The 16269-nt window shown below is 51.0% G+C and overlaps 1 pseudogene across 1 annotated transcript; it reads left to right on the plus strand.

The window, feature by feature from the left end:
* The first annotated feature begins 209 nt into the window (after nt 1–209).
* Nucleotides 210–8349, plus strand: LOC308563604 (echinoderm microtubule-associated protein-like 2 pseudogene; annotated as a pseudogene). Its single transcript has 2 exons — nt 210–372; nt 6777–8349. The product of its transcript is annotated as an echinoderm microtubule-associated protein-like 2 pseudogene (transcript).
* The last annotated feature ends 7920 nt before the right edge of the window (nt 8350–16269 follow it).

Raw genomic sequence — 16269 nt, forward strand, 5'->3', positions numbered from 1 at the left:
CCTGTGGGGCTGGCCCTTTGGCAGTGCGGGTTTGGGGTTTGAGGGAGCTGTGGGGGTCATCGGAGACATGAGTTCATTTACATGTGGTCCTCAAGGAGCTTAGAAGGGAAATCAATCACTACAGTGGTCACAAATGAGGGGGAGAGTCAGAAGGCCCTAAATAGAGGACAGGAGTCACAGTCTGGGCCACCGCTTGCTAAGGTGTCAGCATGGAGCAGTTTGCCATGGACCAAAGGCAACAGTTCTCCTCCCAATGCTGGTCCCATGCCACCCTCTTCTCTGTTCACACTGCCACCAAGTTCACTGTCACTCCTCCGGTCCCTCTGGCCCTGGACTTCCCACAGCACCAGGCCTTCCTCTCCATCCTGCAAGGTTAGGTGGGAATGGCCCCCACAAGCCTCAGGGTCAGAGGTAAGGGCCGGAACAAGCCGCCACAAGCCATTCCTGGTATATTTCAACCAGCTGATGCGAGACAGGCACAGTCCTGGCTAACCCGCTAACTGGTGTAGGAGGCAGGCCCAGCAGTGGCGCCTGCCCATCAGTGCAGGCCCAGGGCTGGCCCCCAAAGGTCTCCAGGCCCTACTCTGCCCCACATGTTTTTCTGTCCTTGTCTGCTGTGTGTACACAGACCCAAACTAAGTATGTATATGTAACAAGTATCAGTGTGAGTGTGTGCCTGTGCCTGTGTGCGGGGAGGTGGCAAATCTGACCCCAGGCGACCTGGTTCTGAAATCCAGGTGGGAACCATTCCATTCTACTGCTCAGCCCAAAATGGGAAAGGTAAAGCGGGTGGGATTATGGATATTTTTTACTTTCTTTTTTGTATTTTTTAAGTATTTTTATATTTAAAGTTATTACTTTAAAAAATGCAAGAAGCATCACCTTTTACTTGGGGTAAGAAGCTGCTGTGGGTCCCCTCCTCCCAAGGCAATGGCCGTGGGCTTGATGAGGAGACACTGTGTACCCACGGGAGCTACGCAATCAGGTGCATTTCACAGCACTGACAATGCACCTGGAGACACCAATGAAATCCAGTCTACAGCTGTCAGCAGCAGTCTTGAAAACTGGAAGAACTACCTCAGCCCACACCCTGACCGTACAGCCTGTAATTAATGAGGGAAAGAGAGTCTGTTTCCACGACCTCAACTTTCCACCTGGAGCATAAAGTCTTAAGATGTCATTTGCCTTCTCCTCCCACTGCCTTTTCTCAATCTTTCAGGATTTTTAACTCTATTTTCAGTGCTGCCACCAAAATGAGAATGCATATATATTCTGCATAATTCATCAGCTACACCACGAAAATGCAAGTGCTTACCCTGGTATCACCCGCAAACACGAGTATGTGCATTCAGCAACTGCTTTGCCTCTCGCCCCAGGCCACACATGAGTGTCTGAAGTTGAATCCAGAGCATCCTCATGTCCATCCTCCCAGTCTCAAATTTTACGTTTACTTAATTAATTAGAGAAGTCTGAGCTCTTCACCTTGGGCTGAATGAACACGGACTGCTCTTCTAGGGAGCCTGGCTTCCTCACTGGACTCATGGACTCAGGAAGGAGCTGCCTCTATTCAGGGCAGTGCTGGAGAAGGGTGTGATATATGACACATCTTCAGGCAATAAACCAGACAAACTATCCTTCTCAGAAAATGGGGACATGCAGGAGAGGGAACAAAGAAAACAAGCTCCATCCCACATGGGGAGCCCTGGGGGCTGCATGACTTCTGAACTTCTGAGGATTGAAATGTCCATAGGTCAGTGGTCTTATGACATCAGCTGTACCCCAGTTGTTCTGGGACCATTGATTTCTCTGGGTAACCCCTACATCCAATCCAGGTAGACTAGGGACACAGTGTGAGGGGTTCCCCTGCAGCTATGCAATAAGCCCCTGCCTCAGCTCAAGGCAAAACCAAGGGCAAGATCCCCCATTCAGAGAGATTCCAAGATGGTGGCAGACTGACACTCTCCCAGGACCAAGCTAGAATTACACCTAAAAATATAGAAAAACCACCCTGAAAAATCAACTGCAACTGAAGACGAGCTGGGGAGCACCCTCATAACCAAGGACCTAAAGTGGAGACCACATAGAGACTGGTAGGAAGTGTGGATGCCAGAGGGCTGGCTGGGCTCCCACAGGCAGCAGCTGAAGGTCTGGAGGGAGATCTCAGCTGTGGGGGGTTCACACTGAGGACTCTGGGGCCTAAACCCCAGCCTAGGCTTCCCAGCCCAGAGCACCAGAACTGAGAAAGGTGCCCACATAGCACCTGGCTATGAAAAGCAGCCAGGTTTTTGTCTGTCTCTGGAGAGACAGCTGGAAATGCAGGCCCCCTCTTAAAGAGTCAACACACAATGTTTCATGTGTAGCCACTCACCTTGGGCTCCAGCAGAGAAAGGTCAGAGTGGACTAGAGCTGTGTGAGGAGAATCTAAGGTTGTGGGCTCTGGAGATAGAGCTCAGAGGGCACCCATCTGGCTTCCCATGCTGAGTCATTCCCCCAGACTGCAGAAGACATCTTTCTTAGGTAGACACTTACCATCCAAGCAGCTTTTGCCTGGGGGAGGGGGAAGCACTTACCCCACCCTACTGGAAAACCTCTTGGCCCAACCTGTGAAGTTTCTACTAACTGAGGTTCATTAAGAGACTGAATAACAGTCAGCCTCTGGGTGCTTTGAGACTTTGCCTGACTTGCTTCTGGACCCAGGGATTGAAAAAGCAGACCTTGGTGCACATCTTGGTCCTGTTCAAACACACCCAGCCCCAACAGAGAAAACCACAAGCTGTGGAGTATGGAAAGCTTCAAACAAGGTATTCAAGGCTAGTCACAAACAGGGTCTGACATTGGCCTGCACCAGAGACCCAAAGACTGGAAGTCCTAGCAGATCTACATAATACATAGAAACAAATCCAAACAGGCAGCCAAAATGGGGAGACAAAAAACAATCCCCAAGTGAAAGGACAAAAGAATTCTCCAGAAGAAGAGCTAAATGAAATGGAGATAAGCAATCTATCAGATATAGAGTTCAGAATAATGACCATAAAGATGTTTAACAGTGTGAGAAAAGAAATGGAAATTATGAAGGAAATTAAGAATGACATAGTAGAAATAAAATAAAATAAATATTTGAAGAGATAAATAGCAGATCTGTGGAAGCTGAGGTTTGGATAAGCAAGTTAGAAGACAGGGTAGAAAGAATCACTCAATCAGAGAACCAAAAAGAAAAAACAATTAAAAAAACAAGAGGACAGTCTAAGGGAGCTCTGGGAAACCATGAAGCATAACAATATTTGCATCATAGGAATGCCAGAAGATGTAGAAATTAAGCAAGGGTTAGAGAACCTGTTTGAAGAAATAATGGCAGAAAACATCCCTAACCTCGTCAAGGAAAAAGTCACACAAGTTAAAGAGGCACAAAGTCTCAAGCAAGAAGAATCCAAAGAGGCCCACACGTTGACACATCATAATTAAAATGCCAAAAATTCAAGACAAAGAGAGAATCTTTTTTTTTTTTTCAAAGAGAGAATCTTAAAGGCAGCAAGAGAAAAGCAATCTGTTACCTACAAAGGAGCTCCCATTAGGCTGTCAGCTGACTTTTCATCAGAAACTATGCAGGTCAGAAGGGAATGACATGAAGTATTCAAGGTAATGGAAAACAAGGATCTGAAACCAAAACTATTCTCTCCAGCAAGGCTATTATTCAAAATAGATGGTGAAATAAAGAGATTCCCAGACAAAAAAAGGTGCCCAGCCAGGCGTGGCTCAGCGGTTGAGCATCGACCTAGGATCCAGGATATCTGGGTTCAATTCCCAATCAGGGCACATGCCCGGGTTGCGGGCTCAATCAATGGCTCTCTCATCATTGATGTTTCTGTCTCTCTCTCTCCCTTGCCTTTCCTCTCTGTGAAGTCAATAAAGATATATTTTTAAAAAGAAAATTTTTTTTTAATTTACGTATTTCTTTAATGTCTGCAAAGCATGAGTGTCCCCCAAAAATCACTTTTCCCCTCAGACGCACGGGTCTCTGTTGCTGAGGGTTGGGACTGACTTTATTAGCAGCCTTGCACTGCTCACAGAGAAGCCAAACTTTTAGTGATCGAGTTCTGCCAATGAAGTGAGAAATTAAAAGACAGATCAGTCGAGAAGACCAGCTACGGTCAGAGTCCACCTCTGGCAGAAGCACAAGGTCGAGCCCAAGGCCAGGACTTGGTTCACGAAGGATCTTTTTTCTATTTTTAAATGACTTTTTAATTATCTTTGTAAATTTTATGTTTCGATGACAGTTTGCAGTGACCACTTTTTGTGTCAATTCCAGTGAACAACACAGAGGACAGATACTCACCCAGGTTCGGATGCCCCTGATCACGCAGTGCCCACCGCACACAGGCAGTTACCGCAGCATCGTCCACTATGCCCTGTGCTTTTCCTTACACCCACGTGAGCGATCTCTTCATGAAAGGTCCTGCCAGCCTGAAGTGACACATCCATTCAAGGCAGCAGACCCCGGAGATGGGAGCCCTAAGGAACCAGGGGCCCGAAGGTACACCTCGCACAGGACAAGCAGCCAGACCCATTTTCTGTCCCGCTGTGTCCCCAGAGACTGACCGAGTGGGGCTCCAGTGCCCTCTGCCCTGGCTGGTCAGCTCAGTGAGCGACATCAGCACGGGTGGAGGGAACAGCCCCCATCCGGAGGAACCGGGCCTCTAGGACCTAGGCGAGGGGGTTTAGCCTCCTGCTCCCGCAAGCGTGGTGCGTGGTCCGCTGCTGAGATCACCTTCAGGGCAGCAGGCTCTTCCCCGTGTGGGGAGTCTCTGCCCCATGACCACCTTCCTTCCCCCCTGCCCCGCCACCCACCCCCTCCGCAGCCCCTTCCAAGGCAGCTTGGGGCCAGTGACTGGTCAGTGCTGAACTAAAGGCTCACCCTGCCCAGACTCACAGACCCTCTGAAGGGCCACCTGGCTGCACAGCACCCTGAGGGGCCGCTGAGGCCACTGTCATGCTGCGTCACTGCTCAGTGCGCCCTCCTCCCTGCTCGCCCTCCTCGCTACCCCCCTCTCTGCCCCACCCCTGTCCCTCCTCCTTCCTTCATCCCTCCCATCCCCTCCTTTCCTCTTCACCTGCCCCCCCACCCCCACCCCCCATCACCTCTCCTACCCTCCTTTTGCCTTTCTTCCCCCCTCAGGGCGCGGCCCCCAGTCCCACCCGCATGTGAGGCAGTCCCTGCTCATGGGTGCGGGGTCTCTCCGGCCATGAGGTCATGTTATTATCAACTCTTTTAAAAATATAATAGTAAAGAGGCTAAGAATCAGGAGGCAAGAAACTGACGGAGCCCTGAATTGGCAAATGACAGAGCCAGGTTCACGCCATCAGCCTCGTTCCAAAGCCCACGTTACAACGCTGTTTATTTTATTGTGAAGACAGTGGCTCCTGTTGGCCTGCCAGCTGGGCGAAGTTCATTTCTGAAAGTGAGATGGATGGAAAAGTAATCTTGAAGTCTTCCAGGCGTGGGAGAGCCGCCCTTCCACGCGCAGAGGGGGCAGTCAGCGAGCAGCGGCCCACAGAGGGCCGGGAGGCGCGGCGGCCCGCAAGGTCAGGAGGAGGGAGGCAAAGCCGGGGCGCCCCGTCCAAGCCCCGCTGCGTTCCCAGGGCAGCACCCACCCGAGCCCTGGGCTCCGCCCTCAGAGTGGACCACCCTCCAGGAAAGGTGGACATTGAGGCTTCTCCCCAGACCTCCCACCATGGGCTCCCACGGGAGAGCAACAGCGGAAAATGCAGCACCAGCCACACTCCCTGAGGGCGAGGAGCGGCCACCACACAGGTGCTGGGGCAGTCAGGAGAGGGGACACTCCGCAGACGGCTCCCACCCTCGCCTCCTACATGCCCTGTGCACACACAGGGCACACCACACACCACAGCGCACACACACACACACTCCCCCCACACAGCTCACACACACACACACACAGCGCACACACACAGACACCCCCCCACACACAGCACACACACACACACACACACACACCACACACAGCGCACACACACACAGCGCACACACACGCACACCCCACACACACACAGCACACACACGCACACCCCACACACACACAGCACACACACACACACACCACACACACACACACCACACACACAGCACACACACACACACCACACACACCCCCCCCACTCACACAGCACACACACACACACACACACACACACACACACCCCACACACAGCGCACCACAGCATATACACACACATACACTGCAAGACAACACAACACATACCACACAACATATACACAGAGAAATACAACACACAAAAACCTATGAAACAAAACCCACACACCACCATACACCAGAACACACACATCCCACAACACCCCACAAAAACCATCCTCACAATACACACCCCACAACACACACAAATACGTGGACACAGCACACACGACGCACCGTAACGCACGGAGAGCATGCAGTGGGGAGTGAGGGGCACGCGCCCTGGCGGCAGGCCTGGGAAGCCCCCGGCGAGGGGAAGCGCCCTCCAGGGCAGACGGCGCCAGGGCTCACCGCTGGGCTCTGCGCCCGGAAGGACAGCTGGCCGGGGACGGCCCTAAACCCGCTCGGCCGAGTCCCAGTCAGGGGCTCACCGAGGAGAAGATAAAACGAAGGACAACAGAGCCGCCACGCGTGGCTTTGGAGAGGGCAACACCGAAGAAGCTGCCTTGGGCGCGGAGGCCCCGGGGACACGCTCCTGAGGGCGTCCTGTGCCCACGCTGATGGCAGGAGAGCTGGCGCCCGCCCGCAGCCTGGGCACCGCCCAGAGCTGCCTTCCTGGACTCAGGCTGGACTGGGCCTGGGGCTGCCTTGCCGAGCCTGCTGTGCCAGCCCTACCCTGCTGCCCGCGGGGAGATGGTGGACCTCGCGGCCTCCCGGCCGTGCTGTGCAGCGTGGAGGAACAGAGACAGCGGCACTGCCTGGCACACAACGATGGCATCAGATGCCCGCCGTCCCCCTGATACGGTCACCATCCCCACTGGACAGGCGGCAGGCACCGCAAGGAAGGGAACCACCGCCACCCCACGAGCACACCTGGGGCCCGGTTTCTCTTTCCGCCGGGGGTGTTAGGCAGAGCTGTGTGCTGCGTGGGCTTTTCCACATCGAGCGGGGGCAGCCTGCTCTGGGTGGTGGGTGAATCCAGCGGCCACGGGCTCTCCGTTGGGACTGGCCCAAGGAGGCCAAGTGGTGGACAGCGAGTGCCCAGTGATGCTGTGCTGTGGCCACCTTCACACCACGGACTCCTGCAGGAAACCCCACATCCACTTCTGGGGCCTGGAGGGGCGGCCTGAGCGAGCGGCAGGGCCTCTGAGAAACACGAGAAACCAAAGTGTGTGCTGCGTGTGACCTTTTGGGAGGGTGGTGATGTGGGCACCGGGGACTCAGGAGGGAAACTCTGTGTCTGGGGCAAAGGTGGAAACCACATCGCACGGTGGAGCCTAGTGCCCACGATGGCAGCGTGCTTGGGCTCTGGGCCCTGCTGGACGGGACACTGGTGTCCGGAGGTGGTCGCGATCAGTGCGTGGTCTTCTGGGGTCCTGACTACAGCAAGCTGCAGGAGGTGGAGCCTCCCAAGGACTTTGGCCCTGTGTGCAGTGGCCGAGGGCCGGGGAGACCCGCTGTATGTGAGGCCCAGCCGTAACTGCATCCTGCACAGCTCTCCACACGGCTTCTTGCTGCTCATTCAGGGCCACATGGAAGAGGTGTGGGGCTGGCCACAGCCAGCAGGGCAGTTTGTGACCTGAGAGCTAGATAAACAGGTGTGTCTGTGGGGCGTGGAATCCCACCAGCCGCTGTGTAGCAGGATCGTCGAGGACCCGGCCCACTCCGCTGGCTTCCACCCCCGTGGCTCTGTCCTGGCTGTGGGCACAGTGACTGGCAGATGGCTGCTGTGGGACACGGAGACCCATGACCTGGTGGCTATCCATGCAGATGGCAATGAACAGATCTCAGTGGTCGGCTTCTCCCCAGATAGGGCGCACCTGGCGGTGGGCTCCAACGACAAGTTGGTGCACATGTGGACCAAGGCGGCTGCAAAGTCAGCTGCCTGGACAAGCGCTCGGGCCGTTCCAGTTTTGTGACCCACCTGGATTGGGCCCGGGACATTAGCTGCTTTGTCACCAACTCCAGGGACTATGAGATTCTGTACTGGGACCCAGCCACCTGTAAGCAGATCACCAGTGCAGATGCTGTGAGGAGCATGGGCTGGGCCACAGCTACTTGTGTCCTGGGATTCGGGGTGTTTGGGGTCTGGTCCGGGGGAGCGGATGGTGCTGACGTCAACGCCGGGCCTGCTCCCTGAGGGGAGGGTGCTGGCTTCAGATGATGACTGGCCCAGTCCACCCTGTCGTCCGCCCCCACCCTCAGCCACAGATGCAGGGGACACGGCAGCCGTGTGACGAACATGGGCTTCCTGGGATACAGCATGGCCTTGGCGACGGGGCAAGGACACCAGCTTACTGCAGCCGTGGGTGGTCTTGGGGGCCGGGGGCCCCAGAGGCATGGGGCCAGGGTGGCGTGAGGTGGCAGGGCTGGAATTCCTGTTCCCGGGGGGGGGCGTGTGCATCGCCGAGCAGAGTGACCTACGCCCAGAGTGTGTCCGCAGCGGACAGGGTGCGGCCGGGAGGGTGGCTGACGGACGGAAGCCTCTCTGTCGGGGTGGGAAGAGGCCTCACGTTGTGTTGGAGGAGCCATTAGGGTGTTTGGTTTGGGATGTTTTTTTAAGTTTATGCTTTTATATCGTCCAGAAATAAAGACGTGCACTGAGGTGGGGAAAAGGAAAGAAAACGACCGGCCCAGGGACTAGAGCCAGCAAACACCTCCTCCAGGGCCCGCCTCTCTGCCCCTATCTCTGGGGCTGTTTTGTGTTTACTGAGGTAACACTGGTTTACGGCATTGCATAAGCTGGGGTGTGCGGCTTCACCATTTGACATCTGTGTACACTACCCCATGCTCCCCGCCCAAATCCGGCTCCACGCCGCCCCTCCTCCCTCCATGCCCCCTCTGGTAAAGCCTCGAGGAGTCTGGGCCTTTTTTGTATGTTTGTTCATTTGTTTTGTACTTTTTATATTCCACGTGTGAGTGAAATTATGACTTGTCCTTCTTCTGTCTAATTTGTTTCACTCAGCATAGTACCCCGAGTCCCATCGGTGCTGTCCAGGGGCGCCCTCCTGGGATGAGCAGGAGCTCACCGTGGATAGCTGCCACGCCTGAAGCAGCCATTCTTCGACGGCCACCCGGGTTGCAGGCATATCTTGGCCGTTGTAAATAATGCTGCAGTGAAATGGGGAGCGAATACCTTCTCAAATTAGTGTTTCCATCTTTCTTCAAATAGGCACCCAGAAGTGGGATTGCTGGGTCATAGGGAGTTTTATTCCTAATTCCTCCCGCCAGCGGCACCCCAGGCTCCCTCCCCCGCACCCTCGCCGCCCGGTGACGCCCATTCTCACAGGCGGAGGTGGCTTCTCACTGGGGGGTGGACCTGCGTCTCCCTCCTAGTTAGCGCTGGACATCTTTTCATGGCCTGTGGGCCATCTGTACGTCTTCTTTGGGAAAATTTCCCTTCATATCCTCTGTTCATATTTTAGTTGGGCGGTTTCGCTTTTTGTTGTTGAGATGTATGAGTTCTTTATATGTGCTGAATAATAACTGGCTATTGGATGTATGACTTACAAAAATCTTTTCCTATTTTGGTTGGTTGACTTTTCGTCTGGTAGGTGGTTTCCTTTGCTGTGCAGAGGCTTTGGTTTGATGTTGTCCCACTTGTTCATTTTTGCCTTTGTTTCCCGTTGTTGGAGTCGAACCCACAAACGCACTGCTAAGACTGATGTCAAGGAGCTTACCTCCTATGTTTTCTTCTGTGTATTTTGTGGCTTCAGGTCCTACATTCAAGTCTTTTATTCATTTGAGTTAATTTTTGTGTACCATGTAAGATAGTTGTCTAGTTTCTTTTTTTGCATGTGACTGTCTAGTTTTCCCAATCCTTTATTGAACAGACTATTCTTTCTCCATGGTTCCTTTATTATAAATTGATTGACCACACATATGAAGGTTTATTTCTGGACCCTCAATTCTATTCCATTGATCTGTGTGTCTGTTTCTCTGCCAATACCATACTATTTGATTACCACAGCTTTGTAATATAGCCTGAAATAAGAGAGTATAATATCTCTGGCTTTGTTATTTTTCTCAGGATTGCTTTGTGGGATCTTTGTGGTTCCATACAAATTTTAGGATTTTTTTGCTCTATTTCTGTCAAAAATTCTGTTGGGATTTTGTTAGTGTTTATATTGAATCTATAGATTGCTTTAGGTAATACGAACATTTTAACAACACTAATTCTTCCAATCCATGAGCACAGAATATTTTTCCATTTTCTTGTGTCTTCTTCAATCTCTTCAACAATGTCTTTTAGTTTTCAGTGTACAGACCTTTCATCTCCTTAGTTAAGTTGATTCCTAGGTATTAGATTATTGCTTTTATCATTGTAAATCAGAATGTTTCCCTAATTTTTCATTGTTAGTGTCTAGAAATGCAACAGACTTTTGTATATTGGTTTTGTATCCTGCAACATTCCTGTATTTGTTCATTGTTTCTAATAGTTTTTTGGTGGAGTCTTTAGCATTTTCTATATATAAAGCCTGTCACCCTCAAACAGTGACAGCTTTACTTCCTCCTTTCCAACTTGGATGCCTTTTCTTTCTTTCTCTTGCCTGATGGCTGGGGCTGGGGCTTCCAGACTATGCTGGATAAGAGTGGTGAGAGTGGGCATCCTTGTCTTGTTCCTGACCTTAGAGGAAAAGTTTTCAGTTTTTCACCATTGAGCATGATACAAGCTGAGGGTTTGTCATACGTGGCCTTTACGATGCTGAGGTACCCATGTTATTACAAATGAATGTTGAGTGAACCCTGTCACATGTTTTTTCTGCATCTATTGGGATAATTGAATTGCTTTTACCCTTCACTTTGTGAATGGGGTGCATCCCGTTGGTTGACTTGCAGTTGTTGACCACCCTTGCAGCCCTGGAATAAACCCCAGTGGATCATGGTGTATGATCTCCTTAATGTACCGTTGAATTCAGTTCGCTAACATTTTGTTGAGATTTTTTGCATCTCTGTTCATTAGAGATATTAACCTGCAGTTTTCTTTTTTGTGTGTTTTTCTTGTCTGACTTTGGTATCAGGGCTATGTTGGCCTCACAGGATGAATTCCCTCTCCATTTTTTATTTTATTTTATTTTATTTATTTATTTATTTATTTATTTATTTTAAATATATCTTTATTGATTTCAGAGAGGAAAGGAGATGGAGAGAGGGAGACAGAAACATCAATGATGAGAGAGTCATTGATCGAGCCCACAATCTGGGCATGTGCCCTGACCAGGGGATCGAACCCCGATCTCGTGGATCCTAGGTCGACGCTCAACCGCTGAGCCACACCCGGCCAGGCTCCATTTTTTATTTTAAAGAGGATGGGAAGGAGAGGTATTAACTCTTCTCTAAATATTTGGTGACTTCACCAGGGAAGCCCTCTGGCCCTGGGCTTTTGTTTGGGGCAGCGTTTGATTTCTAGTTCAGCCTCCTAACTAGTGATCAGTCTGCTCGTTTTCTGTTTCTTCATAACTCAGCCTTGGAAGTTTGTGTGGTCCTAAGAATTTACCATTTTCCTCTGGATTTTCTAGTTTGTTGGCATATAGCTGTTTGGGGCGGTTTCTTGTGGGTCTTTGTATGTCTGGGTGTCCGCTGTCAGTTCCCCGCTCCCCTTCCTGGTATTCGTTATTTGAGCCCCGTCTCCGTTTTCTCAGTGGGTCAACCTCGCTTCTCTTTTCCGGGAACCAGCTCTCAGTTTCACTGATGTTTCCTATTGCCTTTTTTTTTTTCTTTTTAAATATTACAGATGTCCCTTTTTCTCCCCAATGACCCGTTCCCCCACCGTTCCTTCCCCCTCCTCACCATTGTCCGTGTCCTTGGGTTGGGCATATATGCCTTTTAGTCTCTGTCCATGTATCGCAGCTCTGACTCTTATTACTCTCTCCCTTCCACTGACCTTGGCCTTCATCTGTTCTTTTTCTAGTTCCTGTAGGTGTAAAGTTTTACCGATTATTTGAGACTTTTCTTATTTCTTGAGGCACTCCTGCGCTGCTTACACTTCCCCAGCCCTCTTTTGTTGCACCCCGTAGATTTTGGTATGTCATATGGTCATTGTCATTCGTCTTCATGTCTCTTTTTCCTCTCGATTTCCTTGTTGACCCAATCAATAGTTGTTCTAGGTTTGTTATTTAATCTTCACGTATTCTTTATTTTTCCCACTTTCTTCTTCAACCATTGTGTTTGGAAAAGATGCTTGATATGATTTCAGTCTTCTTAAATTTATTGAGACTTGTTTTGTGTCCCAACCCATGGTCTATCTTTGAGACTGTTTCATAGGCATCTGAGAAGAATGTGTATTCTGCTGCTTTTGGGTGGAATGCTCTGGATATGTCTACTTAGTAAATCTGATCTATAAGTTACTTAAGGTCACTGCTTCTTCGGTGACTTTCTGTCCAGATGATCTATCCATTGATGTGAGCGGGGTGGTCAAGTCCTCTACTGTATTGTGCTGCTAGTAGTGTCTCTCTTCAAGCCTGTTAGTAGCTGCTTTAGCCACGTCGGTGCTCCTGCACTGGGTGCATTTCGTCCTCTTGATGGACCGTCCCCTTTAACATGATGTAACGTCCGTCTTTGTCTTTGGGCACCTTTTTGGCTTGAAGTCTGTCTTGTTTGGTGTGACTAGGGCCACACCCCCGTTCAGCAGCTACCGTTTGCTTGGAGTAGCATCTCCCACCCGTCACCGGGAGCCTGTGTTTGTCCTTAGAGCTGCGGTGAGCCTCCTGCAGGCAGCATATAGTTGCGGGTTTTTAAAATCCATCCAACTACTTTGTGTCCTTTGGTTGGTGAGCTCATTCCTTTACGTTTCAGGTAATTACTGATATCTGAGGGCTAACTGCTGCCATCTTCTCTCCTGTTTCCTGGCTGCTCTGCATTTCCATTGCTGCCTCTCTCTAGTGTTTCTGTCTGCCGGCTTAGTTTGGTGGTTTCCTAAGATTTTTCTGTTTCCTCTTTTTTTATGTTTTGTGTCTCTGTTTTAGATGTTTGTTTTGTGGTTACCATGTGGTTTGTATAAAACACCTTATAGATTAAAGTCCTTTTCATGCTCATACGTCTTAGCTTCACTCCCCTCCATGGGCCTCAGCCTCTGCTGCCTCCCCGTCCAGGTTTCCCTTGTCACAACTGGTCCCTTTTTCATGTTGAGTTAATTACCAAATTGAAGTAGGTGTAGTTACTTTTAATCACGTTTCCCCCTAACCTTTATGCTAAACTTTAGTGACTGCGCCCTATTCTGATAGCTTTGCAATTTTGCTCTTTCATCTCAGGTAGAAGAGCCCCTTCCACCACGTCCCGTAAGGCGGGTCCAGGGTGGGCGCCCCCGGCTCCGTCAGCCCGGGAGCACCTTCCACACGCTGGGCTGGCAGTTTCATCTTTCCATATTTTCACCCTGCCATTCCACTCTCTTCTGGCCTGTAGAATTTCTGCTGAGAAATCTGCCAGCTGCCGCATGGGGCTAACTTCGTAGCTTATTGTCTTTTCCCGCAGCTGCCTTTAAAATGTCTTTTAATATGTCTTGAAGAAGATGGGGTGGTTTTGCATTGAGATAATTAGCTGCTCTATTAGCGTAATGAATTTGTATTCCCAGTTCTTTCTCCAGGTTTAGGAAGTTCTCAGCTATTATTTCTTAAAATAAGTCACCTGCTCTGGGCTAAAACCCTCATGGCTCCCCTGCCCCTCCGCGGGCTGAGGAGGGAGTGGAAGTAGTAGGTGCAGCTCAGAAACCCACTGAGGGCTGGGCAGCTCCCGCAACAGGACTGTTGTCACCCGAAATGGGTGCACAGTTTGAATTTCTAAACCTAGGTAGGACTTTAATTGGGTGTAGACAAAAGTGATTTCTAAGAACACAACTCTATGCATCTTCTAGTGCAACCCTGAGGGGCTTATAATGAAGAAGCGGCTACAGAGCCCTTGGCGGGGTTGGGGGGGTCTTAGACACCTTTCCAGCAGCAGTCAAGGCCACGGACAGAATCAAGGCTCCCAGGTGATGTGAGAGGAAAAGCATGTGCCCAGAAATCTTAGACCCCGTGAAGGGACCCCTCTCGTCTAAGGCAATACACACATACTTTTAAATGTGCCAGATTCAAGAACTATAGGACCTTTTAGGAAAACAAAAATAAAATAAAACTGCCTGGCCAATCAAGAACAGAGAAATGAAAAAGTTGTGAGATGCAATGGATGTGATGTGATTGAATTAATGTGAATTCAGAATTAAAGCTGGGAACATTGGAATTATGGTTACAGAAATGAAAGTGAATTTTTAAAGCTAGAATAGAAAGTTTCTGGAGCTCCCTGCTTTTCCAGTCTCCTCTTACCTCATCGCAGTCCAGTGTGTGTGTTTTGTTGTGGAGAGCAAAATGCTGGCCCTCCCGCAAAGGCGCCTGTGTCCTAATCCCTGGAATTTGTAATTATGTTAGATCACATGACAAAGAGGAATTAGGGTAGAAGATGAAATTAAGGAAGTTAAGAAGAAATTAAAGTTGTTAATCAGCTAACCTTAAAGTAGGGAAATTACCCTGGAGAGCCTGAGCCTATTCCACAGGGTCCCGGGTCCCAGCTCTGCGTGAGGACAGAGTCGAGGGGCAGGAGCAGAACCTACCTGCTGCCGGTACTTGCAAATGGAAGCGAAGACGTGAGCCGGGGACTCAGGGGCCTTCAGCAGCTGGAGCCCCTAGAAGGAAGCAGCCTGCGGACACCTAGGAGGCCGTGTCAGCCTTCTGACCCACAGAGCTGTGAGATGGTAAATGTGTGCTGTTTGAAGCCACCAAGTCTGTGGCAATTTGTTATCGCAGCAACAGAAAACTCATGCAATTGTAGAAAAATTAACAAAGGCATATGCATTACATGTATATCACATAAAATAGGATTATATTGTGCTACTGAGTTGTACCCTGCTTTTCTAACAGCGAGTAAACATGTTCCCAAGGCCGTTACACACGCTCTGCACGACTCCCGGCCTGCGCGGATGCCTGGGTGCCGGGCACTGCCCGCCCTCCTGGGGCCCAAGGCTGTTTGTTTCACAGATTAGCATCCTGTGTGCACTTGAATATCCCTGATTAGTTTCTCAGGATGACTTACTAGAACTTAAATTGCTCTGACTATTTAGGTGGCTTCTGGTATCTAACACCATTGCTGCAACCCCTCCCGTGCCTCCGAATCCTCCCCTGCACAGGGTCACGGCCCAGTCTTCGCGGCACCTTAGGACTGGGCCAGACGGTTTCTCCGGAGAGGTCCTCTTCCTGTGCCTCGTCTTCACTGCCAGACACTTGCCCTTGGGAATCCCTTCGCCGGGGCGCGGGCTGAGCTGCGCTGCAGAGCTCTCTGGACACAGGCCGGGCAAGCGCGCCCAGCCGGCTGTCCCTCCCTGGGCTCAGCTCCATCGAAGCTGCGTCGCTCTGTCCATTCAGCTTCTGAAGTGTTGTGTCCTTTCTAAAACTTCATTTCCTTTATGACAATACATTAGGGGCCTGGACTTGCTGAAGGCATCCTTTCAAAGTAGTTTTAAATACTTTAAAACCCCCGATTCCTTGGTGTGCTCTTGGTCAAAAGAATCGTCAGAAAGGGCCAGCAGCAAAGGCAGTTCACCGTGGTCTTCCCTGGTGACTGGAAGCCGGCAGAGCAGAGCCTGCCTTTGTTCCCTCGGGAACCTGGAGGCTCTGGTCGGAGCCTCAGTGACTCTCCCTTTGTCCCCCTGTACCCCGGGTGGAGTTGGGGCAGGTGTGGGACCTTCCATCCAGCTCACCTTTGGGAACGGTCCCCTGGCGAGCCTGGCCGCCTCCTTGGCACACACCTAGGTTAAGCTGAGTCATTCGCTGGCTGAAAATAATGCTCCTGGGGTTTCCAGCCTCTCCTCTGGGCCTCACAGCCCACTCGGGCCACTGTCTGGGCCACGTTGACGGCTTCCTAGAGCCAGGCTGGCGGCCTGTACGGCCCCGGCCACGCTGTCCTCTGACATGGACTCGGCCCGGCCTCGCTCTCCTCCGAGCTTCCAGCCCTGGGCAACTTCTGTCTGCCTCTTGCCCTCGGACAGGAAACCATCCCTCTCCCAGGAGAAGTCACTCTCCTCACACCGTGTGTG

This window comes from Miniopterus schreibersii (genome assembly GCF_964146895.1).
Source record: "Miniopterus schreibersii genome assembly, chromosome: 11".
NCBI classification, from domain to species: domain Eukaryota; kingdom Metazoa; phylum Chordata; class Mammalia; order Chiroptera; family Miniopteridae; genus Miniopterus; species Miniopterus schreibersii.